We start from the raw sequence: 19,078 nt of genomic DNA on the forward strand, positions 1-19,078 counted from the left end.
TTCATGATTGAAAGGATTACTAATAGATCAACACCATATATGGTAAAGAATTGTGCCAAATTTCATGTGTACACATTTGTACAACATGTAGGTATTAAGATGAGTAATCAGCTGATGCAACCATTTACCAGCCTAAAAGTCCATGAAAGCAAAACGGCCTTTTCCATTAGTAAGTTGCGTGCTACATATACTGTAGGACAGCTTCAAGGATAGCCTTGGTTAGTTTATCAGTGATATTATCATTGTACTTACAAACCAATTCTTCTGTAGACTGTTGTAGTGCTGTGTTGCTGATATGTGGGGTTGTTAAAGATTCTATGATGGAACAATGAGTCCTGTAGCAGGTAAAGCATATGTAGTCGCTAGGTTTAATCACAGCATTTTGACCAGTAGTATTTGACAAGTGTTTAGACACTTTCATAGCATCTGGACTGTGAGGACAAAAAATGATTTTAATTTTGATGTATGCTTTATAATAATGTATGACAAATGACTCACCTGTATGTTCAGTGTGGAATAATTCTGATAATTTGTCATTTGTGGTAAACATGGGCTGGATTATTCTTTCATTTTCCACATTCTCACACTGAGGGTTACTACATCTTTTTACAGGGAGAAGACTATTTGAAGAAGGTTCAAGATCACTCTCAGCTACTACTTTCCATGATGGAATGTGTTCCTGCTTTTGGCCATGTCACTTGACCTCCACTAAGTGTCTCCTACACACCAGTGTACTGTCATTGAGGGACTTCCCAAATTGTTTCACAAAGTAAGTATGCTCCATATTATGTACATTCTTTTTAAACCAGGCGCATGCCCTCAGCCGGCCTTAGGCCAGCTGTGGGCACACCTGGTTTACTAAAATTGTTTTCGTAAAAGTGTGTGGTGTGTGTGTGTGTGTGTGTGTGTGTGTGTGTGTGTGTGTGTGTGTGTGTGTGTGTGTGTGTGTGTGTGTGTGTGTGTGTGTGTGTGTGTGTGTGTGTGTGTGTGTGTGTGTATTTTTCTATCTATGTTTGTTCATACACATCAAAATCATTAAATGGTAAAAGCAGCTTTTACGTAAGAAGTAGAAGCAAAATGAAGTTTGTATTAAACTTCTGCACAGGTAAACTTTGCTCTGAAGTGGGTTCTGGTCTGAAATACAGGTGTGGCAACTCTCCCCAGACTTCGTGAATTACTTTCCCTTTTTGTTTTACAGGCGTTTAACAATTGAAAAACAATGGTGCAGGCCTCATAGACTATCAGGAATAGTTGGAAAGGGGGTGTATCTGTAGTGATTTCATACTGTGATTGCATTGACTTGTTTATTTTGGCTGTTGTATCTATTCACGTATTCATGTAGTAACACTTTGCGAATATGCTTAGTCTCCCACAGGTTAACCATCTGTCTCAGTATTGTTAAAGTGTTGTAGTTAATAAACGGTCTTTGTTAGTTTTGTACTTTACCTTTTAACTTGTATAAATAACCCTGTATGTTTGTACCATTTCATTCTGTACTGTACTATGATATTGAGTTTAACTGTGAAGTCGTGAATGTGTGCGCTCCGGCTATCTACTTAACTTGCAGTTATTACAGTGGTGACGAAGCTATGGCAGCTACAGTTGCAGGGATTCATGGAACTATTGGGGAATTCAATTCTACTCAGGAGGACTGGACCTCGTATGTTGAGAGACTACAGCAGTACTTCGCAGCAAATGACGTAGCAGAAAGCAAACAGAGGGCTGTACTTCTTAGTGCTTGTGGAGTAGCTACTTACTGTCTCATCGAAAATTTTTTGGCTCCAGAGAATCCTGCAGACAAATCATGCTCAGCTAGTCAAACTGATACAGGATCACCATAATCCGACACCTTCTTTGATAGTGGAACGCTTCCAATTCAACTCCCGTAATCGCCAACAGGGCGAGTCAGTAGCAAATTTCATAGCAAAACTGCGACATCTAACCAGATATTGTAAGTTTGGAGGTGCTTTAAATGACATGCTATGTGACAGATTGGTGTGTGGCATAGCTAGAGAATGGCCGCATACAATGCCGATTACTTGCAGAGCCCAACTTGACCGTGGACAAAGCTGTGGAGATTTCAATTGCCATGGAGTCGGCAGATCGCAATGCAAAGGACTCCCAAAAGACTCAGCTACCTGCAGTGAATGCTGTTCGACCACCTGTAAAAACTCACTTCAAAGCCCCACCCCAACCTACAGGTAATATGTCATGCACACGAGTGGTAGAGTGCTACCGATGCAGAGGACCACATCTTGCAAAAGAGTACCAGTTCGGAAACACTGAGTGCCATCTGTGTAAAAAGAAAGGACACTTAGCACACATTTGCCGCAGCAAGAAGGCAGACACAGGCAAACCTCCACAACAAAGGAAGAAAGCTAAAAGAGCTTATTCACAGAAAACCCATTCAGTGGTAGCTACAGAGACAGCAGAGAATGACACTAACGCTTCTGCATACACTTTATTTAATGTTTCTAGCTCTCCTTCTGAACCGTATGTTGTTACAGTGCAGATTAATGGGGCTGAGCTACCAATGGAAGTAGACACAGGAGCCTCATTAACTCTTAATAGCCAAGAGCACTTTTGACAAATTATGGGAAGCTCAAGCAGCCCCACCCCTTCAGTCCACCAACAACAAATTCAGAACTTACACTGGGGAATACATTGAGGTACTGGGTGTTGCTAACATTGATGTATCTTTTCAGGAGCAGAATCACAACCTGCAGCTCTACTAGTGGTTGCAGAAATGGTCCTAGTCTTTTGGGCCGTGATTGGTTGAGCAAGATCCGCTTGAACTGGGCAGAATTGTACCACACTCAGCAACCAACCCTTACCTTATAAGACCTTCTGGATAAGCACAAGACTGTGTTCAATTCAACATTGAGAATGGTGAGAGGGGTCACTGCTAAATTTCATGTTGATCCACAGGCTAGACCCAAATTCTACAGACCACGATCAGTACCCTATGCCATGAGAGAGAAGGTTGTGGTAGAACTGGAACGCCTTTCATAAACAGGGCATCATTGAGCCAGTACAATTTTCTGACTGGGCAGCCTCAATTGTGCCAGTCCTGAAGCCAGATGGTAGTGTCCGTATTTGTGGTGACTACAAATTGACAGTGAATTCATGATCAGTTGCCAAACTTGACACTTATCCACTACCACGTATAGATGATTTGTTCGCATCATTGTCTGGTGGGAAATACTTTTTAAAGCTTGATCTGGCTCAGGTCTACCTACAACTACCCTTGGATGAAGATTCAAGGAAGTATGCGACCATAAACACACAGAAAAGGCTCTACCAGTACACCAGACTTCCTTTTGGAGTAGCCTCAGCTCCTTCCATTTTCCAAAGAACAATGGAAAACTTACTTCAAGAAGGTCTGCATTTTTTGGATGATATTCTAATAACAGGAGCCACTGAAACAGAACATCTGAACAATTTACATGAAGTTTTGACTCACCTGGAGTAAGTAGGTATGCATTTAAGGAAGGATAAGTGTGCATTTTTACTTCCTCAGGTGGAATACTTGGGACACCTAATCTCCCAGAGTGGTCTACATCCTACAAAGGAAAAAGTCAGAGCTATTGTTGAAGCTCCTGCCCTGCAGAATGTTTCCCAGCTGAAGTCCTTCCTGGGAATGTTAGACTATTACAGCAATTTTTTAGTACCACTTTACAGTCTTCTACACAAGAACACAACTTGGCAGTGGGAAACGCCACAACAAACTGCTTTCAAAGATGCAAAGAAACTGTTAACCTCTTCTCAGGTACTTGTACATTATGATTCACATAAACCTGTCTAGTATAGTCCCACCATTTTTTACAGTAACAGTACTGTTGACCATGTTCAACACCGTACGCCAAGGATCCATTAACTCGAACGAAATGATTAGCATTATGATTAGAAATTTCAGTAAAGCATTTTTAGCTAGTACCGCTATAATTCATGGACTAATCCATGTAGGAGGTCTAGGAGGTGGATGTGGTGGCTAGCCATTCAATGGCGTTGCAGCCACTCAAACACGCATAAGTTTTAGAGACTGTCTATATTTTAGAGTTTATAGACTCTGCCTTTTGTTACTCTAAAATTCTGTCTATTGGCTAGCTTTACACTCAGATATAATATCTTACTGTCCATTAAATTGATATTACTCAGACATGTCTACTCTTGGGTGGTACGTACATGCCTTGGTGCACTATAGATCATCTAAAACATACAATGCCAGTATAGCATATACCTGGCCAGTCACTTTCTTGTTGTGATTGAGAAGATATAACAAGTTATCTTATGAAATTACTCATAAACATACAGCACATAACACAAAGAACACACAGTATTATAATCATTACCATGATTACTTAGTCAAATTACTACCAGTTCAACATCATATTTCATTGTGATTGACAATGAGCCTCTCCCTCCTACACTCACTACAAACACCTTTCCAACACTTTCACCATGTTGCAAGTTTCTCCTCCATCTTCTTGATGTCCGTAAAGAAATTTCCGCCAAGAATTCATTTACTTATTGTGGCCTCATGCGGCTAAAATTTCCATGCATATTCCCACTTATGACTATAGTCACTTTATGTAGACCACTGTCCATTACAGTTTGGTGTAAAAAAATTTGTCTAGCCACTTTAAAATTCTTTTCTTTTCCTGATTGAGCTGGCTTGTCTTCTACGTATTAGAATAGTAAAGATTCTACGCAACATAAATACCAGTTTCATTTAATTACCTCTTCATAATGGTGGATCAATCTTTGAGTAATTTACCGCATGACACGGTGAGCTTTTCTTTCATTTATAACAATTATGAGTCCCTGATCATCAGGTACTTCTCCTTGAAGGGAATAAAATGGTCCTGCATTGTAACTTGGTATAATTGATAATTGGCCTCTTCCTCCTGGTTCCACTGAAAACACTTTCCCAGCACTCTCGCTGTGTCCTAAGTTTCTTGTCCATGTTGCAGTCTTTTCAGAAATTTCTTCCAAGTATAGAGATAATTCCTGTTGCCTCAAGCTTTGAAAATTTCTTTACTCTGTCTTATGATTGTAGTATACTTTGACTTTCTGATACACTTTGCTCTAGAACCTTATCAAGCCACGTATGAATTTTGTATTAGATTGAGCTGGTGTGTCTCCTATCAGAATAGTAAAGATTCCACACAACATAAATATCAGTTTCATTTTGTTACCTCTTCATAATGGTGGATCTATTCTAGTGATATATCACATGACACAGTGAGCTCCTCTTGTATTTATAATAATTATGAGTCCCTGATCATCAGGTACTTCTTCCTGAAGGAATAAACAGCATGTACTAAACTACAGGGTTAATATAATTCATCACCATAATTAACATTGCATCACAGGAAAGAACCAAGTCACACACAGGCACAGCTGAGGAGACATTGTCATGAGGGATCGGGTTATCCAAGGAGCAACTTTGTGAGCTATCTGCACAGCTGGCTTGAACTTGATTTGGTGGCTTCTTATTGCTTGTTAACCAATCTAGCAATGTTCTCCTTCTGCCATGATGGTTACTACTGGCAACCATAATGGCATACAATGGCCTATGCTGCCTCTGATACAGTATTATTCACCTGTAGTAATTCAATAATATAAATAAACAAAAAAAACTAACCTTGTGTTCACAGTGATCACTGATTAGTACACATGTGGCGTCGGTGGCGAGCAACGCCGTGGCTAGACCAAATACTCTTCGCACACTGCTAATCAGCCAGCTGGGGTACATAAAGAACCAGAATCACATGATTCATCACCGTGGAAGTGGCTAGGAGACAGTAGAGAGGAGCTCTGGAGTTTCACACTGTTGTATAGCAGATAGAATGGAATGATCAATTTGATAAAGTTTTAGTAAAGGTCTACTGATGATTTGTAGTACCTGACTGCCTGTAAGTTTCATTTTTCATTTAAATATTCCCACACCTGCTGATGGGTGGCCCGGGTTCTGGCTACTCCCCTGAACCGTAGTGGCAGGTCCAGATTTTGAGCTGATAGTCCTAAATGTCTTAGTATAGTTACACTGTATATCATTTAGGGAAAGAGCTGACAATTAATGTTATCATCTAGTTATAGCTTTGTACAGTGAAGCAGACAATAGCATGATAGCTCTTGTTGTCGCGTCCATCTTCTTGCTGTCCGTAAAGAAATTTCTGCGAAGAATTCATTTACTTCCTGAGGCCTCATGCAGCTAAATATTTCATATTCTCTCTCTTATGACTATAGTAACTTTACATGAACCACTGTCCATTACAGTTTAGTCCTAAACTTTGTGTAGCCACTTTAAAAAAAAATTTTTTTTATTGAGCTGGTGTGTCTCCTATTAGAATAGTAAAGATTCCGCACAACATAAATATCAGTTTAATTTTGTTACCTCTTCATAATGGTGGATCTGTCCTTCTGTAAATGTAGTTCATAGCATGATGAGCTCTTCTTGTATTCACAACAAATATTAATTCCGGATCATCAGCTGCTTCTTCCTGAAGGGAATAAACAATATACTAAAGTTGTAGGATCTTTTGCAATATGATTCATCACCATGAGTTTCTTGTCCATGTTGCAGTTCTTTCATATATTTCTGCCGAGAATGTAGATGATTCCTCTCACTTCAAATGATGAAAAATGCCATATTCTCTCTTTTGTTTATAGAATACTTTACATTGTTGACTCTCTGGTACAACTAGATCTAACACTTTATCCAGCCACTTGAGAATTTTATTTTTCGATTCACTTCCTATGAGAATAATATAGATTCTGCACAACATAAATATCAGTTTAATTTTGTTACCTCTTCATAATGGTGGATCTGTTCTAGTAATGTATCACATGACACAGTGAGCCCCTCTTGTATTTATAATAATTATGAGTCCCTGATCATCAGGTACTTCTTCCTGAAGGGAATAAACAGCCTGTACTAAGTTATAGGGTCTTTTGTAATATAATTCATCACCATAATTAACATTACATCACAGGAAAGAACAAGTCACACTCAGGCACAGCTGAGGAGACATTGTCATGAGGGATCGGGTTATCCAAGGAGCAACTTTGTGAGCTGTCTGCACTGCATCTAGCAACGTTCTACTTCTGCCATGATGGTTATTACTGGCGACCATAATGGCATGCAATGGCCTATGCTGCCTCTGATACAGTATTATTCACCTGTAGTAATTCAATAATATAAATAAACAAAGAACTAACCTTGTGTTCATAGTGGTCACTGAGTAGTACACATGTGGCAAGCAACGCCGTGGCTAGACCAAATACTCTTCACACACTGCTAATCAGCCAGCTGGGATGCATAAAGAACCAGAATCACATGATTCATCACTATGGAAGTGGCTAGGAGACAGTAGAGAGGAGCTCTGGAGTTTCACACTGTTGTATAGCAGATAGAATGGAATAATCAATTTGGTGAAAGTTTTAGTAACGGTCTACTGATGATTTGCAGTACCTGACTGTCTGTAAGTTTCATTTTTCATTGTGTACATTTAAATATTCCCACACCTGTTGATGACTGGCCCTGGGCCCAGGTGGCCCAGGTTCTGGCTACTCCCCTGAACCATAGTGACAGGTCCAGATTTTAAGCTGATAGTCCTAAATGTCTTAGTATAGTTACACTGTACATCATTCAGGGAAAGAGCTGACAATTAATGTTATCATCTAGTTATAGCTTTGTACAGTGAAGCAGACAATAGCATGATAGCTCTTGTTGTCGCAAGTTTCTTGTCCATCTTCTTCATGGCTGTAAAGACATTTCTTCAAAGGATTCATTTACTTCTTGTGGCCTAATGTGGCAAAAAATTTATATTCTCTCTTATGACTATAGTAAACTTTACATGGACTACTGTACATTACAGGTTAGTCCAAACTTTTGTGTAGCTGCTTTAAAATTCTTCTTTTTTTGAAATAGCTGGCCTATGAGAATAGTTAAGATTGCATACAACATAAATAACAGTTTCATTATGCTATCTCATCTTAATGATGGATCTATTCTAGTGGTATATCACATGACACAGTGAGCTCCTCTTGTATTTATAATAATTATGAGTCCCTGATCATCAGGTACTTCTTTCTGAAGGGAATAAACAGCTTGTACTAAACTATAGGGTCTTTTGTAATATAATTGATAACATTACATCACAGGAAAAAAGGCATCAGACATATCAGTAACTGTATACTAAAACAAAAACACCTTTAAAATTATTCTTTTGTAAAAAAACCTCGCAATACAACAAAACCTTTGATATATTGTTATTAAGAGTAAGGAGTCCCTGTTATATTGTAGTAACACTGCATGAAATTTTGCTGAAAATGTCACATTCTTCTCCTTCTTCTCCTCCTCCTTTGGATACTCATTCCCTTTTTTAACTTGTATATCTTACACTGTGATTATTCCACAGCTTTGGTTTTGCTATCACAAGTTCTTTGCCTAGATAAGTTTCTTCAGTACAAATCTTGGAACTCCACCTCTCTTGCGAGAGCCACCATAAGTGATTTTCTCAAAGTTTGATTCATTTACTCTTGTGCTTCATGGGACAATCTTTGATATGTGATTAAACATATGGAGTAGTTTCGCTTGATTATGACCTGCCATTTTTCTGGGAAGTGGTGAGTTAATTTCCACACTTGCTCTCATGGGACAGTAATGTCGCCTACGCTAATTGCTGATTTATTTTGCGGTCTTTTAGAACCCTATCTTAAATTTAAGACAACTCTAACTACAGTAGCGTTTATTTACAGTTGCTGAACTCAGTGCAAATTCGGCCATAAACGTCAACGCTAGGTGAACATGAACAGTGTAGTAACCTCAATGAACTTGTTATCACGCGTGCTATTCTTGTAAGTGTTTGATGTTCAGTTGTTATGGGTCTGAAGTAGCTAACACAGCCCACAACACAGCTTTGTTTGTGCATTTCAAGGTAGGTTTTAGGTGTGCGTTCTATTAGAGTTAGTCGTTCATGTAAATAACTCACAGTAATTGCGCACCCTACTTTCCTTGGCCGCACAACTCACTACCGTGAGTCTTGATTAGGGATCATGGAGGCTTGGGCTTTCTGGCCAGAAATATTATCCTAAAGTCAGCCTGACAATGTCTTCATGGCACCTTGGCAGTGTTGGTTAGGTATAACCAATCCCAAGATGCAACACTAAATCTACAGGCTTGATTTTTCACTGTTTGATGTCATTTCAGCCCAACAGGTGCCTTTTGGCATTACTTTGGCATTACTGCAGTTCGTACATACGCAAGCACACACTGTGTTGTACATACAATGCAGTTCTTTTTGCTGACTAAGACAATACGAGGTTTCCACACATGATAGCATGGTATGGCTTCCCTGTGGCTGACTCACACTTATCACCCATATTATCTGTAGTGATGGATTGATTGTAGAGATGTTTCTCCTATTGTCAGGACCAGCCTTAAGAGTAGTTGTCAGGACCAGCATTAAGAGTAGTCAGCCGCTAGCTAGGGCCCCGGAGCTAAGAGGCCCCCCAAAGCTCCAAAACTGGGGCCCCAGTTCTCAAAATGCAAATTCAGTATATAAATTACACAACTCGTACTTTTAAGAACACATACACTGTATAGAACTTGTCACTTGAGGAATGCATCTCCAATATCACGTGATAGCTAATCTATATAGTAATGAACAGTATTAATTTAAAGCAATAATTATACTGGAATGTATTCGTGGCTGCACACATGCAGTACATTAAGAATTCATCAAATGTCATTAGCTTTCCACTGCAATGGGTAAAGAGGCAAGAAATCATGTGATTGTGTTGATTTAAATCGTCAGGTCTCAAGTGGCGGTGAGGTTGTTCGTTTCCATTAATATCTATAATGTTATAAGTAGAGTCTGTTGGGTGGAGAGATCACGAGATCAGGCATCACCAGATGGGCTACTCTGTGTCACAGTATGGTTGTGGTTTGATTACTGCTAGCGGCAAGACTCTGCAAAGATTGAAGATGATCAGTAGCGTATAATAATGAGTTACGATTTTACACAATCACATTTAACGTAGTTAGAGATACAATACACGTAGATGGCAGCTAGTATTACAACAGCTAATGCTAAGCTAGTATAGGATATTCTTTACACAACAAGTATGTTGGACATAGCCCTATATGGGCTAATGATTTTTGTATAGGCAAATTGCATGGAAAGTGGCTAAGAACCACTTCATCTGGGGAGGCCACCCAGAATACTTTGCTTAGGCCCCAGAATCTCTAAGGCTAGCCCTGCCTTTTGTTCTTCATTTATAATGCTGTGTGGCAGGTTGACTATTGGGGTACACATTCAAATGCAAAATTAATTTAATGGCATACCTGGTGCCTGACTTGCCTGTAATGTGGTATTAGTGGGTTCATTAATTATAAAACAGTGACAAACAAGTTGAAAGAAAATTAGAAACGTTGGGGATCAAAGTGAAATAACTAATAACAAGAGGTTGTCTATACTTGAAGATATACCTGTACTAATGGTCATTAATTTAGAGATTCAGTGTCCACTATATATCGTCCACTATATATCTTTTATCCCTTAAAATTTCTGTGTTTCTTAATAATTGCAGTCACAATGTATGTCACAACTGCCAAATATTGGGAATCACCAGTTATTATGAGACATGACCAACAGTGGAACAATGGTATACAGTATATATTTATGTGTGTGTATACAACCGCCCCTACAAAGAGAAAGTGCAATACAAAGAAAAGGGTCATAAAAGTACAACATAGAGGTGTGTGCATGTGTGTATAAATAATTAAGCTACAAATGACAACACTTAAATGGCTAAGCTCCATGAGGAACTGATTTATAGACTTCATTTTACAATGAGTTGTGATCCATGCACAATAGCACTAGACCAACTGTGGGACATGATAAATCAAAATGCCGAAGAGAAACTAGTAGAGCCAAAATCTTTTTCATAGCTTGATAGGGTGAGCATCACCAGCGTCAATGTTGTGACAAACAGCTGTTGTCCTACCCAGAACATCGCAAAGAATTCCTAAGCAGCTTAGTTACACTTGACTTCAACTTGTTACTTAATTGGAGAGAGTGACTGAGCTCTTAAGTATCATTTCTCTCTCCACTGTGTTTGATAAGAATAAATGAAAAATAATGAGGTCTTACTTTAAAGGAGTATTTTGTTTACATTGTGAAGCCATTCAAGTTGATGATGCAATATTACTAAATTGATATAATAATAAAAGTACTGGATGAAGAAGCTTCAATCTCATAATATTGCAGCTGTTATAGAATATAATATAACTAGATACACCAGACATGTTCAATGCTGCACAACAACTAGTGATCATGTATCACAACATGGAGTGTTACCATCCTCATCATCCAATTATCACAAATTGTCTACTCTGCTGTTGTGCAGCTGGAAACATGTCAACCTCACTTTTATCTTACCTTTTTAATTTTGATCTCACCATTTTATTGCACTTTTTTTATTGGTGTACAAGTTCTGAGTCAGGCAGGATTCAAGATTGCATATAGGATCCAAGATTGTATAGTATAAGTCACCTATTATCAAACAGTACATGTTATCGAAATTTATACACTAGGCGAGCTACTCAACTTACCAAAACCAGTAAACACTAACTAAAGACTTTTTGAGCTGTATGGACCACCAATACAACATTTACAACAGTTTTCTTCAGTGGTTTTTATTAGTAAAGGGCTCCAGAGGCTCTAGTGGATATGTGGTGGCAGTAAGCAAGCAAAATTACAATTATTTTAACAAAGGTCTGTTACTTCTCACCATAACAGTGGTGAGAAGTTACAGAATGGTCTACTTTCAGTTTGGACCAATCAATAGAGAAGTATTTTTTATCCCTGAATACCAAGTTTTAAGTAAATCAAACCAACAGGCCTCAAGTTATGAGCAGAACAGTACTGCCTATAACAACCATGGTTTCAGTGTAACTTGAATAACTTATGAATGGTGTATTCAATCTCCGTAAAATTTCTGTTACAGATTGCTATTCAGTAGTTGGATATCCCATAGAAACCTCAAAGTGACAGGGTAATTCCCTAGTATGTTATTCATTGGAATGTGCAAAATGTTCAAAAATGATCATTTAGTGAAGTATAGCTGTTTGATAATTCGTACTGGTGTTTGAAGAGTGGTGAATGACAGGCTCTACTGTTTCACACATAACTCTCAATGTGTTGGTGTGATCTGCATACAACCTGGTATCCAGAGAGACCAAAGGCTGCTCTGTTGAATAGTCCAAACCAGAAATCTGTGTGTTATTGTGGTAAGGAATTATTAGTAATTATTGAAATGTGTTCGATAAAATTATGACGACTTGCGCTACCTGATCCAGGATTGCCTTTTAAATGATTAGAGACTTCCTATTAGGGATGCTACGACATTATGTCATATTTCATGGAGATTTGTGTCACGACATAAGTAATTCTTAGTTTTTCAACGCATTTTACTTATGAAATGATTTGTGTTTACAAAATATCAACTTAAATATTGGTGGTATCTTTACAACTATGGCATTAACAACAACTTATTTGTATTTTTCTTCTACCATCTACTACATTACAATGAATGACAAAGGTGTGCATTATTAAGAAATATTCATGTCATGACAAAGAAACATATCATGGAACTTTATGTCACGACTATCATGTCATCCCTACTTCCTGTATAGTAGATCCCATCCAAAAACAGCTTATAGCTGTAAAAAAAGTGCGCGTCCAAGTAAAGCAGAGTTAACTGCGACAAAAAGTAATGATATCATAATGCGGCCATGTGCGAGGTGTGCAAGTTGTAATATTAGCTAATCAGATAATACAATGTTATTGTTAAAGTGTTAATGAGAACTATGTGATGCTGCTAGTTTTGAAGTGTGTGAGCATCTTCATAAATGCCACATAAATTTAATTCTCAATAAAGCAATGTGTATAGATTCTCTGATAGTAATAAATAGTTTGAGTTTGGCCACCTTTCCTTTGTTCGTAGCATTGCTGTATACAGGAAAGGCGGCCAAACTCAAACTATTTATTACTATCAGAGAATCTATACACATTGCTTTATTGAGAATTAAATTTATGTGGCATTTATGAAGATGCTCACACACTTCAAAACTAGCAGCATCACATAGTTCTCATTAACACTTTAACAATAACATTGTATTATCTGATTAGCTAATATTACAACTTGCACACCTCGCACATGGCCGCATTATGATATCATTACTTTTTGTCGCAGTTAACTCTGCTTTACTTGGACGCGCACTTTTTTTACAGCTATAAGCTGTTTTTGGATGGGATTTCAATACTTTTTGTTAGAATAAGCAATGCACTGTTGATAACAGTAGGTGAGTCAGTAGTTTCCATGGTTTTGACAGAAACCCCAGATTACAGTGACAGAATATTAAAATATAACTGTAATTTTAGTGGCCAGGGCCGCCCACATTGGGGGTAACTGGGGTATTTTTCCCCCTACCACAGCCTGAAAGGGGCCACTTGAATACCTGTTTAAAGAAAGATCGATATACTCTAATAGAGCAGTCAGGATCTAGACCCTTCCTTGCCCCTGGGCCCCTCTTTAACTCTTTTCCCTGGGCCCTCTAATTTCTCTGGACGACCCTGTTAGTGGCATGCAACTGCAGTCAACTAACACCCATTTTAACTAGTAAACCCTTAACAACACTTTGCCTTTCATCTTGTACTGCATTGAAACGATCAAGATACTCTATTAGAGCAGTCACAAAACAGCTGTAACACAGCCATAGGCGGCGGAAAGGGGGGGGGGGGGCTTAGCCCCCCCTCAGAATGATATCACACCGAAATTATCTTTCTTGGAGTGGGGCTGAAAACCGTGATAAAGATCGAGATACTCTAATAGAGCAGTCACTCTAATAAAGTATTCAGTGTGTAGCGAGCTATGTAAAGATTTTTATGTAGTTTATCAGCTAGAAATGGTAGCTGGTGAGGTGGAAGCTCTTGTCAGTTGGTTGCGACCTTTTTTTTTTTTTTTTTTTTTTTTTTTTTGGTCTCACCTTACTAAACTATAGAAATAAGTCTGGGTCAGCCCAGCCCCCCTCATATCAACTACTTGCTCCACCGCTGAACACAGCAATCAATATTTAGCATAGTTACAACTTCTGCTTAGCATCGGATTGTATAGTTTAAATTACTAGCTACTTACAGACTTTACAATATAAAAATATGGCACTTGTAGAAATGTGACTGTTTTATTAGAGTATCTCGATCTACTTCAAGCATTGACTAATTCAAGTGAAGAAGCTACGCCCCTGCCAAGAGATCTTGTGAAATGAAATGAGAATAGTAAAGAAAAGGCAAGTATGTACAGAGACAATAGAGGGGCGCGTAATTATGTCCTGTTGTAAATAAACGCCTTTAAAATTTATATTACTACTAAATAAACGCACCAGAATAGGCTTGTGTGGCTGTTGTCTCCAAGGTTGTCTCATTATTTGTCTTTTCGTGTTGAAGGGATTTAGTCGCAATTGGTGAGTTTAACTATACATGTATTTGTGTTGTAAAACTTAATTGTAAAAAGTAGTGTTGCACCGATATGCATATTTTCACTTTTACCGATACCGATGTTTCACTCATTCCTGTAGCCGATATGCCGATATTTACCGATATTCTTCTATTCTGTAGGTCAGGGGAGAAGGAGCAAAAATCATCTAAAGTTTATGTGCGTGTATAACATAATTTAATTACTTGCGTGGGCGGCCAATTCTACAATGTTTGCTACCAGTGTGCCACTAACCCCTTACATGGAAATGAAAGCCAAGTAGTTATAAAACACCTAAGTCAGCTTCTCAAACGGAGTTTTGGTGGGATTCCAGACCCTTTCCAAATAGTGATTGGTTGATTGCGTGGGCGGCCGATAAATATACACAGCCTATTATAGCCTTGCAGCCACACTATTCACACATAAACAAGCCTTATTAGTTATAAACAGGTACAGCAAATAAATGTTTACCACTTACCACTGCATTCACTGCTTTCTTTTAATTCTGTCACATGTTTATTACTGTCGTTAATGATTGATTGTGGATTTAGGTTATCGGCAAATAACTTCCTCTTTGTAGCCGATACCGATACTTGCAAAATCACCTTATATCGGCTGTTACCGATTATTCAACCGATTATCGGTGCAACTCTAGTAAAAAGGCGATTAGCACATATCATGATAAACATGTATTTGTCACAGTAGAGTCTCTCACGAAGTCACGATTATTATGAGACATTGGACCAGGGTAAAAAATTTACTGCTATATTTAGAGGTTGTAGCGTTTGTATATCTTAGTATCTTAATAAATAATCCCCCATGATCACTAATCACTAATAGTACAGTGAAAACTGGTCATTATTCAGGCCGTAGGGACAAAATTTTCTAACCTTGCCTTTTAAAGAGGTGGCTGCATTATGCGGCCTTAAAAAAAGGTAAGAAGCATGCTGTTCTAACTGGCTATAGAGATGGATTTAGTGTATGACAGCGTATGAGACAGTGAGTGCTGGCAGCAAGGGGGCAGCCAATCTGTTAGAGCACCAAAAGCACTGCTTCAGACATAGGCAGTTGACTGTCAGCCCCAAGTGTAAAAAGTTTCACTGTTGGTCCTTATAAGCTCCTGATGAAGAAAGTGATGAAGTCATTATCCATAGGATATATTTTTCAGAGTATCCATTTCAGTTCTACAATATAGTAGCCAAGCATAAGATGAACATAACACAGCATTCCAGTAGTTTAGTGGTGACCACAACACTGCCTGAGTTAAACTGTGGTGAGATTTGAGACTACCAGAAGCCCTGGAATGTCTTCAACACATGAAATACCAAATATCTAATGCCTGGCTTTCATCCACAGTGGACCTGTCTTGGTGGCCACTTGTACAGAAGGGAAACAGCTAGTTGCCACACCCCTTAATTATCAATTTGTAAAATCGTTAGCAAAATTGTGTGTGCGAGCAAGTGCGATGTGGCAGTGCCGTGCATATGGTTGCTGCCTAGCAGTGACACATCACGAGTATTGAAGTCACAATGCGTTACTGTATCATCCATCTAAATACAATCTCTGAATGTGTCATTTTGTGTAGAGAGCAATCTTCCACAAGAAGTGACCTGCAGGTTTCAGTGTATATTGTTAACCATTAATATTGTTCACAATATTGTGAACTATATGTACAGTGAAACCTCACTTAGTGGCCACCTCTTTAATAAGACCACCTCATTATATTGGCCACCTCTAGTAGGTCCCAAATATAGCTAAGCATTACTTATGACCTCATTAATAAGGCCACCTTGTTATTCAGGCCAAATTTTTTGGTCCCACAGCCTGCCATATTAATGAGGTTTCATTGTACTTATGTGAATTTTTATTTTTTGTAACTTTTCTTCAGGTTTACTGATGGGCACTATGAAGCATTGTTGACTGGTACGTGTATAATGTGGTGACTTGAAATGCTAAAACAGTACGTAGCGTGTCTTGTATGTACATGTAATGTGTTGTAATGTGTCCACACATCCACACATCTTAGAAATAAATGTAATTGTATTCTCTATAAATAGTCAGTTCCATTGTGCCACTGGGTCATAAGTTGGTTGAGTATGGATCATCCAGGGCACTTGAGTCACATTTTGTCCTGGCCAAGTGGATCTCATCCACTGACAGAATATACAGGATCAGATCACGTGTATAAATTACGGTGGAACTTGTTTATTGCCACCTTCACTCATTCAGCAGGTAACAGTGTATAAATTCTCAATTGGAATTGGCTTTTCAAGAGTGGTTGTCTTTCTATACTAGTGGCCATTAAGATAGGTTGTACTGATAGAGTGTACATACTAGAGATGCAACAATATCCTCCACTTAGTGTCGTTTGATAGTGATGCAATGGAGACTATGTATTATTGCATTTAAATACTATACTATTATATTGCAACTCTAGCACGTATTTATAACAGGAATGTTTGTTAACCGTTTAGACATACTGGAGCCACACCCACTCATCTGGATTCTACAAATGGAGTCATACCAACTTGTTGTCATCATACTCACTCGTTACTCCCATTGTGTTTGGATGAATATACATGCCGTCATGTGAGACTTGCTACCATGGCGGGCCACTGGAAAACATTTGCATAGCAGTTATATTACAGTCATTATTGTACAATTCTTACATTATTGTTGTGAAAAGTGTTTGGTATTCATGTGTCTCCTCTGTATGTTGTAATTACATGTGTAATTTTGTGTGGGGGTGCTATAAAATGCAATAATGCATGGTGACAATTGTATTAGGCGATTTTGCACACTTCCTTTTAAGCTAGCTACATGTGCTAATTACTCACAGCTTGTGTCAACAACTGGTAACCGCAGTTGTACTCTTGTGTCATTCTTTAAGCCGCGCCCTTAGAGGACAAATTATGTGGGGGCGACTAATTTCAAAACGAAGGATGGTATGCAGCACCATAGATTAGCTATATCTATGGACTATAATCTATGGCAGCACACTTCTTGGTGGCTATATGTACTGATTAACTACATAGAGCGCCAGTTCATCAATACCCAGAGACCGCAGTTGTGCTCTGCGTCATTCTTTAAATTCCGAGTAAAATTCTTAGAGAGCAAATGACGTGGGGGCGACTAAATTCAAATTTCAAACTAGCCATTCTCGAAAACAAATGTTTCAATCTGAACGAAACTTTCAGAACAGTTTAAAGACACATTGCCCTACATGCCAAGCGAGTATTGCGGAAAACAACAATCTGGGATTTGTATTTGGCCTCTAGGTCGACTGAGGACGACTGAAACTTCGTTTGGTGCTGAAATCACGACTGTAGGGTAATCATGTATGGTGAAATCGATGATGTGAATCTTGAGGTGATTGAGTGAATACTGAAGCGATAACAGGGCGATCAATGTTCGGAATGCACAAAGGAACGCAAGGCATACACCTGCGGTTGCGTCTAACCGCATGCGATAAAAAAAAAAATTAAAAAAAAAATGAAACGTCCCCTTTCATGTCGGCAATCTCGATCACGAAACAATCGGCATGGATTTGCTTCACTGCTTGTGTGGTAGTTACTAGTGACACGATGAGTTCAACTCCAGAGTTTCAGAGGGATAGCGTAAGTGACGGGTGGATTACAGGAAGGCCAAATTTGAGAACGTTCGTTCTTGTAAAATCCTCACGTAGTGGTCGCGTCATTTATTGTCTGCGGCGCGCGTTTCTGCTTTACTGGCCGCGCGACTCACTACCGTGAGTCTTGATATATCTCTGGTTGAGGAATCACCACATGTAGTAAAGGTAAATGTAGTAGTAAAAATGGCAATAAATAACTACCTTATAGTAGTTAGTTATTATGATCACAATTATGATGTCTGACCTAAAAGTACGTCAATTCATAAATATTATATGTAGGAATATGTTCAAAACCTATACAGGCCACTAATTATAATCATCCATGTATATTTGTTATTGTCCACAGGTATAGCTACTGTATTCAACATTGACAGCAACTTCCTGATAAAGGTCAGCAGCCAGGTGCTAGCCACCTAAGAAGCAGCCAGCTACAACAGTAATATGCAATAACTATTTTGTTTATAGCTGGTGAATATTAATTACTTGTAAATGTATTGTATATCTGATATGCATAAAATTAATACATGATACATTAAGTATAACTGGCTCATTATGCAAATGTTTAAAACAACTGATTAGGGATCTGTAATACATATCAATGCGGCAATATCTTGATACAGAAAATATAAGTATCACGATACTGTACTTAGAAATATCGATATATGTGACCGGGCCTGCGAAAATAGGGCATGTGGGCACAAACTATACACCCCATCACATAACATGTCATATCTCAGTATTGGGATAGAATAGTTTCATTCTGTAACTTGTGTTGTAAAGCCAACTAAATCTTTAAGTGCTGAAAAGTTCATGGTTACAGAGTCATGGAATACAAAGTTATGATATGTTGAACTTTGAAAAAGTAGGCAATTTTTATGTGCCCACATGTCCTATTTTCGCAGG

The 19,078-nt window shown here is 38.5% G+C and overlaps 2 long non-coding RNA genes across 2 annotated transcripts; both read left to right on the forward strand.

Moving 5' to 3' along the window:
• The first annotated feature begins 1,438 nt into the window (after positions 1-1,438).
• Positions 1,439-3,866, forward strand: LOC136246278 (uncharacterized). The gene is made up of 2 exons (XR_010696350.1): positions 1,439-3,468; positions 3,521-3,866. It is a non-coding gene; the product is annotated as an uncharacterized lncRNA (long non-coding RNA).
• A 10,173-nt stretch (positions 3,867-14,039) lies between these two features.
• On the forward strand, positions 14,040-18,623 carry LOC136247638 (uncharacterized). The gene is made up of 4 exons (XR_010697680.1): positions 14,040-14,533; positions 16,433-16,504; positions 17,019-18,340; positions 18,522-18,623. It is a non-coding gene; the product is annotated as an uncharacterized lncRNA (long non-coding RNA).
• Positions 18,624-19,078: the final 455 nt, after the last annotated feature.

The sequence above is a fragment of the Dysidea avara genome, chromosome 2 (assembly GCF_963678975.1).
Source record: "Dysidea avara chromosome 2, odDysAvar1.4, whole genome shotgun sequence".
NCBI classification, from domain to species: Eukaryota; Metazoa; Porifera; class Demospongiae; order Dictyoceratida; family Dysideidae; genus Dysidea; species Dysidea avara.